An 11,120-nucleotide genomic window follows, 5' to 3' on the forward strand; every position below is an offset into this window, starting at 1 on the left:
CTAGAGGAAGAGTCTATCATCTATCTATCTATCTATCTATCTATCTATCTATCATCTATCTATCTATCATCTATCTAATCTCTATTCAAAGTGTGGCAGTTTCAATCCCTAGCATCCAGATATGGCTAGGAAAGAATCTTTACTGAAACCCTGCAGAGATACTGCTAGTTAGTGCAGACCACACATTGCAATAGTGCCAAGTTCTTTACTATTTTTAGAATGACTTCAGAGATGGTCCTAACATTAAATCATGCCAAAATTGTTGTTGTTGTTGTTGTTGTTACCCATTGGGGTGCTATTGCGTTATTATGCATGTATTATACCTGAAGTCTTTCTTGAACTGCCTTGGGCTAGTGTTCACCTGAGTGAATATTGCTGAAACCTCATTGCAATGCTGTTGTTTGCCATCAATCCTATTTTGTTTTCTGCTGTTTTCTTTTTTGAAAGTTTGTTTTGCTGTCTAATAAAAGCCAGTCCCGCTTTGACTTGAGCTTATTATTTATTACTACCCTCCACCTTTCCTTTGCAAGGGAGGTGGCAATCTGTTCTCTTTTTCTCCCCCCCCCTTAAAAAAACCTTCCATAATCTTTGCTCTCTCCATCCCCAGATTTCAGAAATCGGTGACTATTATGTAACAGATGGTCTGACAGACCTCCGACTCTTTGACGTGATGGCTTGCTTGGCGTAGAACATAGCGGCAGTGGAGTAAGTATTCAGAAAGATAGACGCTCATGAATTTTAACTCTCTCATGACAAAGGAATTCAAGGGGGCAAGGGCTGATCTATCAGTTGCCGAAGTAATTAAAAGACTTAGATGGCTTTCTAGGACAGAGTATCCCTTCACTTATAGGCTGTTTATACTGGATTAGCCTTGTCCATGCCCCATTCATCTATATATGAATAACTAGAACAAAACAATGGGCCAGCCTTAATCCAGAAATTGATACATTCCAACAAGCACCAGTCAGGGCTGTTCTTTTAGTTTTTAATGAAATGTACAGTGTGACATCAAGATGGGGCATGCCACAGCAAAATGAGTGGCCATTTTGATTGCTGCTTTTGATACTCTCGCTTAATTGCCATAGTTCCAGTGGTGTAAAATCCACTTTTCTAATACTAATTGGGATACTGAGGTTTTGCCTTATTAGCTTTAGCAGTTGAGAGACACAACAGCGGCAAAAGTTGGACCACTTTCTGGTGGTGAGGTGAAAATGTAAAGAATGAAAACTTTGCAAATGCACGAGTCACACCAGGCTCTTTCTTCTGCTTACCCTGGATAGTCATTCTGTCACTTGTAAGGGGTAGTAATATGCTTGTCTCCAGGGTTGTGGGCAAGGCAAATGCACCTTGTCAAGGGTGAGGTCTGCAGGGTCAAAAGCTGCTCTCCAAATGTCTTTATCTAGCACTCGAGACTCTTCCCCGGCCACACCCTCTCCTGAGACCACACCCCTCACCAACACTGCTATGCGCTGTCTTTGAGTGCTTTTTCCTGGCTGTTCTTGTAAACTGTTGCAATGCATGTTGCTTGCCTGAGTGGAGGATGAAGATAGATGGTTGGGTGAGGGTATAAATACAGCTGATGGTTGTGTGGCTTGAATGCACCTGACTGTACAAAGGTAAGAATCACATGCATTTAACTTCTGCCTGGCCCTGCATGTGGCCTCTGGAGGCTTGCCCACAAGGGAATTTGACCCTCTGCCTGACAAAGGTTCCCAGCCCCAGGTATAGGTGGCTTCCTACACACCACAGCTTAAAGGGTCTCAGGTACCAGGGTTTGGAAGGACCTGTGCTTGAGAACGTGAAGGGCTAATGCCAGTCAGGATATACTGGACAGGTCACTTTTTTGACTAAACAACTTGGTATAAAGTAAAGTGATCCCACTTCACTTCTTGTCTAAGGAAGGGCATTAGTTGCTCGAGGTCCCTTGATGCCTACCTGAAACATCATAGAAGGCACATGGAGACTCCATAACGGTGTAGAAGTGCAAGGCTTTAATGGGTAGCCATCTCCAAGACAATGGGTAGCCATCAGGGCTGCACCAGAATAGAAGTACTGAGTTGTCCACCTTTCTTATTGGAGCAATGCCAGTGTCACGCTGAATCTGTCCTTGCGCCTGCAAAACCTTACTCTGATTCTGCTACCAATAACCCTGCCATGTTATTCCTGTTCAGGGCTCACCCTCTGAACCCCACCTAGGCTCAAAAAAACTACCGTATTTTACAGGGGCATTCTGATATCTAGGGCAAATGGTGCACAGCACTGTATAAATTAAAAGTAAAAGTAGACTGTAAGCAGAATGTAAGCAGAGTAAGCAAGGCTCTGTTGGATTCTTCTTAATCATTCTCTGTAAGGTGGATAGGAAGTTCTTTGTAAATGGGCACATTTCACTGTCAGTTTTGTTTCATCAGAGATGGTTCTCAAATGTTTGCTTTTCATATTCTCTTCTTCGGATATCTGTGATTTGTGGAAAAGAAAACTATACTTTTCTCCGTTTTGTGTCTGGTACTAGTACCTTTGTAGCTGAATAACAGAGAGCTCCTTGAGTTTCAGCTCAAACAGAGTGTGTGCAGTCATACCCTTTAACAACACAGTGATTCCTTTGGAGAGGAAGAGAAGAGAAAACAAAATAATAATGATTTTAGACTAAATTTTCAATGATTTGAAAGACACACAAGTCCCAAAGTTTTTTACCCTCTGCACAGTAAGTTGGGAATTCTGGGTTGTATTCAACAAGGGCATAGTGCTTATAGAAGGCCTTCACTCCTGGAGTGGGACTATTCCTCCCCTATTCCCCTAGTGCTTCCCAAATCTGCTCTGGATTCCACCCCATAAGGTCTGGAGCAGTTCTGGGGGAGTGTAAGGGTACATTGTGTGGGCACTAGAAGTTCCGTTGTGCAAGCAGCAGTCATTCCATCAGTGTGATTCCTTTGTTGGGCAGAATGTTAAACAGAGGGGGCACCAAATAAATTTACTTAACAGCGCTTAGTAACAACAGGGTAAGAAGCAATTAAGAGTCAGGATTCCAGACATAGCCAGAATTAACAGCATTTCGGTCGAGATGCCAAAAGAAACAGGGCAGAATAATGTGCCTGTTTCTTTCCAGAAGGCATAGGAAGAACCAATATGATTTCTGCCATTCTTGAGATATCCAGTTCTCATAGAAATATAGGCAGCTGGTCAGACCACTGGTCCATCTAGCTTAACAATGCCTACACTGTTTGGCAGCAGCTCTCTGGGGTTTCAGACAGGGAACAAATCTCAGTCCCACCTGGAAATGCCAGGGATTGAACTTGGAACCTTCTGCATTCAAAGCAGATGTCCTGCCACTGAGCTACGACCCAGTTCAAGGTGACAGCCTTACCACTTGGCAGAATGAGGTGGATGCCACAGGCAGCCAATGCTGAAGCAGGGGCATGGGAGTAGTGGCAAGATGTTGGGGACAGAGCTGTGTATGCTACTTGGCCTGCCCTGCATCTGTAAGTGCAGTGAAGGATACTGTCCCTGTATTGAAGTAAGACTCAAAACTGCCAGTCAAGTCAGTTTCTGTCCACAGGGGTAGAGGAACAGCATCTTGTCCTTCTCAGGCAGCAGAATGTCTTAGGCCGGCCCTGTCAGGTTCTAGACTGGATCAAGCTACTCTTGCCAAGTGCTTGTTATTTTTTTTTTTAACTTTAGGACCAACACAGAAAGGAATAATCCAAGTAGATTTTTTTTAAAATCATCATCATCACCATCATCAAGGCAAACAGAGGTTGTTCATGGCCTGCCCTATGATTCAGATGTTCCAGCCTGTGGATAAACAAAGCTGCGAAATAAAGGTCATTTTAATCAGGCATCATGTGAAAATTACCTGAGGGCAAATAAATGCAAGTATCAGATTCTTATCAGATCCCTGGGATAATAATAGCCGCGTCACTGGGGAGAGTCTGTTAGTGTTGGCCCACTGGGTCATATAACAATGCAAACGCTCCCTTTGGCTTCCCACTGCTGTGACCCGTCCATCTGCTTCTCTCTGGCCATATGTCAGAGAACTATCAAAGACTACAAACATCTGAGTTTTATGCATCTGAATGTTCTTCAGTTTTCATTGAAGCTTCATAGAAATGCTGCTGCTCTGAAATTCTTCTTTCATAAAAGGGCTTTTTGTACTTTTAAGTTGAGTGTTAACATTCTAGTATTGATATTATTAGGAGTTGTATTTGCATAGTGTTGCTGTAACGGCTTGAGCCTAGGAAAGTTCGCCCAATGCACCATTATCACTTTATTGTGATAATTTTTAAGTCACATCTTGGGGAGAGAAAACAGATGGAAGTGTGTGTGTGTGTGTGTGTGTGTGTGTGTGTGTGTGCTTAGTAGCAGCACTAATATGAAGCTCATAGTAAAAAACTAAATGGTTTCAGTATCAAAAATATCATAAAAGATTAAAATGTTTTCCAAGGAAACAGAAAATGTGTGACTCAAAAATTAAAAAAAATAAAAATACCTCCGGACTCTCTATTCTAGAGCTAAAATTTAAAGCAAGCCATTCTCTGGAGCATATTGTGAACAGGCAGTTTTACAAGTTGTAACGGAGCCACACAAAAGTAGTAGATGGAAAGACAATCTTTGTTGGGCTATAAATGCAGTGTGTAGTTACATTGTATTTAAGATAACTCTGTTAAAGTTCAAATTCAGATTTCACACATTCACACAAGTACCCCAAATAAGTTTCTTTAAAGGCAAATCTAAAGCTTCATGTAGGAGTTATTTTGCTCATTCGGTTCATTGTGCACTCGATGTTATAAGTCCCATGTACTTTTATGCAAGCATCTAGAGCAGGGGTTGTCAGGGAACTGCCATTGGAACTAGAGGAGGAGGCGAGGCTCCACAGTGATGCTGGAGTGGGGCCAAGCAGGGAGAGAGGCAGGTCTCCAGCTGGGGAAGAAAATCAGCGCAACACCAGGGATAGAGGGGGGTCGATGGGGGAAGCAGAGAGGAGGCTCCAGGACTTTTCGCAGGAGACCAGCGAGGAGAGCACAGGTCCTCCGCTGCCCACACCCACCCTGCGCAGAAGACTTCCGCGCAGGGAAAGTAGGCGGCAACTTGGCGTCAAAGAACTTCTTTGCTGGAAGAGGTTCAAGAAACGCCCACTGACGGATTCTGCTAGCGACTGAACAGCCACGGAGTGGATGGCTGTCCAGACAGAAACGGTTTAACCAGGCAACCTAGCCCAGAGCGGCGGTAACTTACGCACGAGCAACCCCTAAAGCCATTACAGGGGTGAAGAATTTACCACCCGCCTGATATTGTTGGACTACAAATCCCATCATCCCTCACCACTGGCCTTGCTGGCTGGGGCTGATGGGAGCTGGAGTCCAACAATATCAGGAGGCAGGTAAAGGTAAAGGGACCCCTGACCATTAGGTCCAGTCATGGCTGACTCTGGGGTTGCGGCTCTCATCTCGCTTTATTGGCCGAGGGAGCCGGCGTACAGCTTCCGGGTCATGTGGCCAGCATGACTAAACCTCTTCTGGTGAACCAGAGCAGCACATGGAAACGCTGTTTACCTTCCTGCCAGAGCGGTACCTACTTATCTACTTGCACTTTGACGTGCTTTCAAACTGCTAGGTTGGCAGGAGCAGGGACCGAGCAACAGGAGCTCACCCCGTCACAGGGATTTGAACCGCCGACCTTCTGATCAGCAAGTCCTAGGCTCTGTCGTTTAACCCACAGCGCCACCAGCGTCCCTCCATATCAGGAGGTACACAGGCTTAAATGGACTAGTGACCCATCAATTTTATCCCTCCCTCTAACTGTGAGTTAAAATGTTAACCTCACTGAAGTGGTATGTAATACAGTGCCAACTTCTTCAGTTAAGAGGATGTGTGTGTACAAGTTTTGGTCCCAAATAAATGCAGCTTTCCAAACCTTTGAAACTCACCTGTGCTGTTCCTCCCGATAAAAGGATTCTGCTGCCTTTCTTTCCAGCTTCTTTTATCTGGCTGAGTGCTCTCTGGGTACCCAGTCAGTCAGGATACGTTAGAAGAGCTCTAGAATCTTTCCTCGTTAATCCATTCTCTTTTTAACTAGTACAAGCATCCTTTCATATTTAAATCTCAGAGCCTATTTACAGTTTCCAATAGTCTTAATGTGAGTTCAGCCCACCAAGGGGAAATCTGGACAGCAGTAAATACATAAGAGTTCAGCTGAATTACCTTTCAGAGGGAAAAAGCCATTATTATGGTACACTGCAATCTAATTTATCCGAATGCACTAAATTAGAGCAGGGGAAGAGAGGGGAGCAGAAAATCAGATATTCAGATGTGTGTTACAGTGAAAACAAGCTTATATGGTGGTGGGAGATGCAAAACAGATTCAGGTACTTTTGCTAGAGCTGAAACAAAATGTTGCACACCTTTGAGATTCAGCAAAAGTTCAGAATTCAGTTTCAGCTTTTTGAATTTCAAGCACAACCTCATTTCAAATCCCACAGTTCCCATTTCATTCTGGGGCTCTTAGAAGCAAATGTTCCCGGTGTCTGTGTTCCCCAGGTCCCCTTCCCTTCTGCACCCCAATGCCACTGTTCTCATGATTTCTGTCCCCCACCCTACTGAAGGGTAAAAGTTAAAAAGTGCAAATCCTGGCTGTACTGTAGGCACCACTTCACTCTCTAATACATTCATTGGAACCCACAGTATTATTAGGGCCAGGGGAGGGTGAAGCGGTGAAGGATATGCTGCCCAGATGACAAGACCCCACTCTTGGCCTCACTGATGTGGTCCAAAGGAAAGCAGAGCAATACATTTGGCACCAGCTTGACTGCAGGAGTTGCTGGAAGGAGGTGTACAAGGCGCCATCCAACTACCTTAAAGACTTCACTCCAGATTTGTGTAGGGTTTACTTCTTAGTCTCTTATTCTCGCAAAGACATCCCACAAGGCAGTGGAGGTTTAGGACCAGATTTTTCCTTCTCCTAGATAGGCTACTTTCCCAGGTTGACAAGCCCCATCTGCCCCTCACTGCACTATACAGTACAGTGGTACCTCGGGTTAAGTACTTAATTCGTTCCGGAGGTCCGTTCTTAACCTGAAACTGTTCTTAACCTGAAGCACCACTTTAGCTAATGGGGCCTCGATTTCTGTTCTCATCCTGAAGCAAAGTTCCTAACGTGAAGCACTATTTCTGGGTTAGCAGAGTCTGTAAGCTGAAGCGTATGTAACCTGAAGCATATGTAACCTGAGGTACCACTGTATGTGCAGAAACCTCCTTCTTGACCGTTGGACCCACAATCTGCTGGACCCTGTCTTTGCATGCAGGGGAAGTCCCTAACTCACTGTGTGTGTGTGTGTGTGTGTGTGTGTGTGTGTGTATCCCGAAGATGGTTCAGTTTGTATGAAATACATCTGGGTGCTGTGGATTTTATCCAGGCACTGTAATATTTACTCTTGACTCCCTGAATGGCTTAGGACTGTTGGTTTACCCAGCACACTTTGCCCTGGGATTGCCACTGGTGCTCACTGGTGGCAGTTCTCCAAGTTCTCTGGCAAATATATATCTCAACTTGGTTATCTAAGGTTATCTTGAGCTAGAGAGAGCAAGAATTGATCATGGGATGTAAAGCAGGAATGGGGAGCTGGAGACGCTGCAGATATTGTTGGACTACAGCTCCCTTCATTCGTGAATGTTGGCCATGCTGGCTGGGGCTGATGGGAGATGGAATCCAACAACACACGGAGAGTCACAGGTTCCTCATCCCTGAATCAAAGCATATGATCTACCACTGAGTTGTATTTTCTGCCCTTGAGTTGACTGGATTTTTATTGAAGGTCTGTTCTTGGTTGTGATTAACCCGATCAAATGGGTGGGGTACAAATAATAATAAATTGTTGTTGTTGTTCCTGACTACACAAAGGGTGGAAAGTGGAGTCCATGGTAAAAATCAGAGATATTTGTTATTGCTGGCATGAATAGATTCCATTTTCAAGATCAGCAATTTTGGGATGTTTGCCTTCTACAGCCTTATGAAGTTTTAAAGCAGCTGTTCACACATCTCTACGGATTTTCTGCGGATGGGTGGCAACAGCTATTCTTTGGGACTGATTAGTTTGTTTAGTTCTCTCTCTCCCTATACTAACTCGTTAAAAAAAATCATCAGGATCAGTAGTGTGTTCTTTCTGATACAGTTACTCTCTGATACAGAATGGCTGTGAAATCTGTAAGGCCTGGGGAGACGAAATCACTGTTGCTGCTCTTCAGTGATCTCTGTACTACCACCACTCCAGTCTATGTGTATGTATCTGCCTGCCTGTCTTTGTGTGCACATGTGCAAACGGATCTCAACAGAAGGTTTTGACCTTACAGCTGTCGGAGGGTTGGCCAACACCAAATGTGGCCCTCAGGCCCAAAAAAGTTAACCATCCCTTTCGTATATGGTTTTGTTTTGTTCGTTTATCATTCATTTTACCAAATATCAGTGCAATCTTATACAAATCTTTTCTGACACAAGTCCAGTTGAGCTCAATAGGACATACTCCCTGGTAAAAAAGGAGTATAGGATTTCAGCCTTTTCCATTGTTCAGTCAGCCACATTTCTGGCTCCAAGAGCATACCACTGACAGCTGCATAATTTGGATTAATTCTTTTTATGAAGTTGTGTAATCTCATTTTACAATCAAGAGGTTGCACTTCCCCTATTTCCTATGACTAATGTATTCTACTTTAGAATGTTGGTTTTACTTATTGGATCCAACCTTTCTTTGAAGGAACTCAGGGCAATACTCAGGGATAATTCACAGGGTTATCTTGTTTTTTCCTCACTCTACAAGGAGCCTATGAGGTGGGTTCAGCTGAGGGATAGTGGCTGGTTAAACAGCCTCCTGCTTCTACAGTGCTTGAACTGTATTCATTTTTAAAAAGAATTTGTTCTAATTCAAGTTCACCTTGTTCAATAAGGAACTAGCTCAGTTCGTGTTCATCCTAATGAAGCTTGTAGTTCATAGAAAGTTAATCCTTGGCAAAAAAATAAAGTAAAGTAAAGTAAAATAAACCAGCATGTTCTTCATTCTTTCATTCATTCAATTTATATTCCACTCTTTATTTCAAAGTAGTAATGGATGGCAAACACTCACTAAAACAATATAATTAAAAACAGTCTTTTTAAAAAACTGTAATAAACCACTGTGCTGAAGTATAGGGTACAAAAGTAAATCAGGGGCCACCACCAAGTGGTAATATGTCTGCCAGACAGAATGTGAACAGATGATGTTTTCCCCTGGTGGCAAGGAGAAACAGATACAAGACACTATTTTAAATTTCCCATGTCCCCCTGCTGTTGTGTCATTGTGGGAATTTTAAATAGCAGTTCCTCAACACACTTGTGTGAGGCCAGTGGGACCTCAGAAGCTGACCAAAGCATGGGGTGCTGATCTCAGAACTGGTTTGAACCCGGGCCAACCAACATTCTATCCACTGAAGGTGCAGGTGCCAGGTTTAAAGCATGACCGCACAGTTACAAAATGGAGGAAGAATGACGGGCTTAAACCTATGAAGCTCACTTCTCTGGGTTTCATATGTAACTTCATGTTACAAAATCAGCAGGTACATTATACACCCACTTGCTGCATACTATTGTGTTTTCTGAAATGCATGTACCTAGAGATAAGGCCAATCATTAGCAGTGGGTGCGTGGGTGGGGTCACATGGTCTAAAAATTTGAATCCTTCTCACCCATTAAAGCATCTACATGTTGTACACATGGCAAACCTGCTTCTTTTGTAACGTTGAAATGGCTGATATAGTAATGTATTTCCCCCAGAAAATCAGACTAACGGGTCTTGGTGGATAGAGCGTCAAACTAGGGCGTGAGCAACCAGGATTCGAATCTCCGCTTGGCCATGAAGCTCACTGGGTGACTTTGGGCCAGTCACTGCCTCTTAGCCTAACTTACCTCATAGGGTTGTTGTAGGGGGTGAAATGAAGACGGGGAGAATCATGCATGCCACCTTGAGCTCCTTGGAAAAAATGGTGGGACTAATAAAATGTAATGTAATGTAATCCAAGATTTCTTCTCTGACCTTGTACTATTTATGTTGCAAAAAGGTTGCAGGAAGCAGTAGTAAAGTGTGTGGGTATGCACACGCGCTTGTGTATTTAAATCTGCAAGCTTGATTCCAGGAATAGGCCCATTTAACACAGCACAGGCTCTGTTCAAATGCAGTATTTCTGAATACACAAAAGAAACTCTATTGGCTCAAGCCAAGAGAAGATGCAAGCTTGAGCTCGCTCAGAGCTGAGTAATGCTATCTTGTCAATAGGAATTGCCTTGAGTCTCTATCTGTTTGGCCACGCTAACTAATGATCATTTAACTGTACTGTCAGTTCTGTTTAAATTTGAGTGTTGCCAGTTGCTTCCTTTGCCCGGCCAGCCAATGAGAGCTGGGCAAGTCATTCATGCATGCTGCTGCCCCAGTGGTTCTGAGCCTATAGCAGCCCAGTTTAATAGGGCATTCAGAGCTCATTAGCAAGGAAACACATCAGGAGTGACCGCTCCAGTACCACACGTTGCAACTAATAGCCTCGCTGAACAGAATCGTTTCTGTTTCTGCTCACTTGTTGTTGAGTCCTTTCTGTGTCAACAAGTGGTCATGTCGGCAGGAGCCCGGCCATTCTGCCCAACAGTTTTATCCGTTGCTCTCCCGAGCCAGACTTGTGTCCTCCTTCATTGTTCGGCCTACAATGGAGCATGAGCAATCACAAAGGCTTCACAGCCATTCATCATCAGCTCACAGATTCGCCCGAGCAATATTGCCTGCCAAACGCTCAGGCCATCGTGTTGGCACAGTGAGCGAGTGAGTGAATGAATACCCATGAAATACAAATAGTTTCACAACTTGCACTTTTTTGTATGTGTGGCTCCGATGGCATGACAAGGAGGGACAGGAGCACAAGGAAGCTCTGGCTGGAAAAGGGAAGATTCAGGAGGAGAGAGGGAAGCAACTTGGAAAAGGAAAAGGAGAGGCAAAGCTATTGGAGGTGGAACGCACATCGTGGGCCAAAATAAACTTGAATTGATTTCTTTTTATGACAGGTGCCATTGAGCCAGAGCTTAGCACTGTGAAATATCACTGATTTAAACAGGCATTT

The sequence above is a fragment of the Podarcis raffonei genome, chromosome 10, assembly GCF_027172205.1.
Source record: "Podarcis raffonei isolate rPodRaf1 chromosome 10, rPodRaf1.pri, whole genome shotgun sequence".
Lineage (NCBI taxonomy): Eukaryota > Metazoa > Chordata > Lepidosauria > Squamata > Lacertidae > Podarcis > Podarcis raffonei.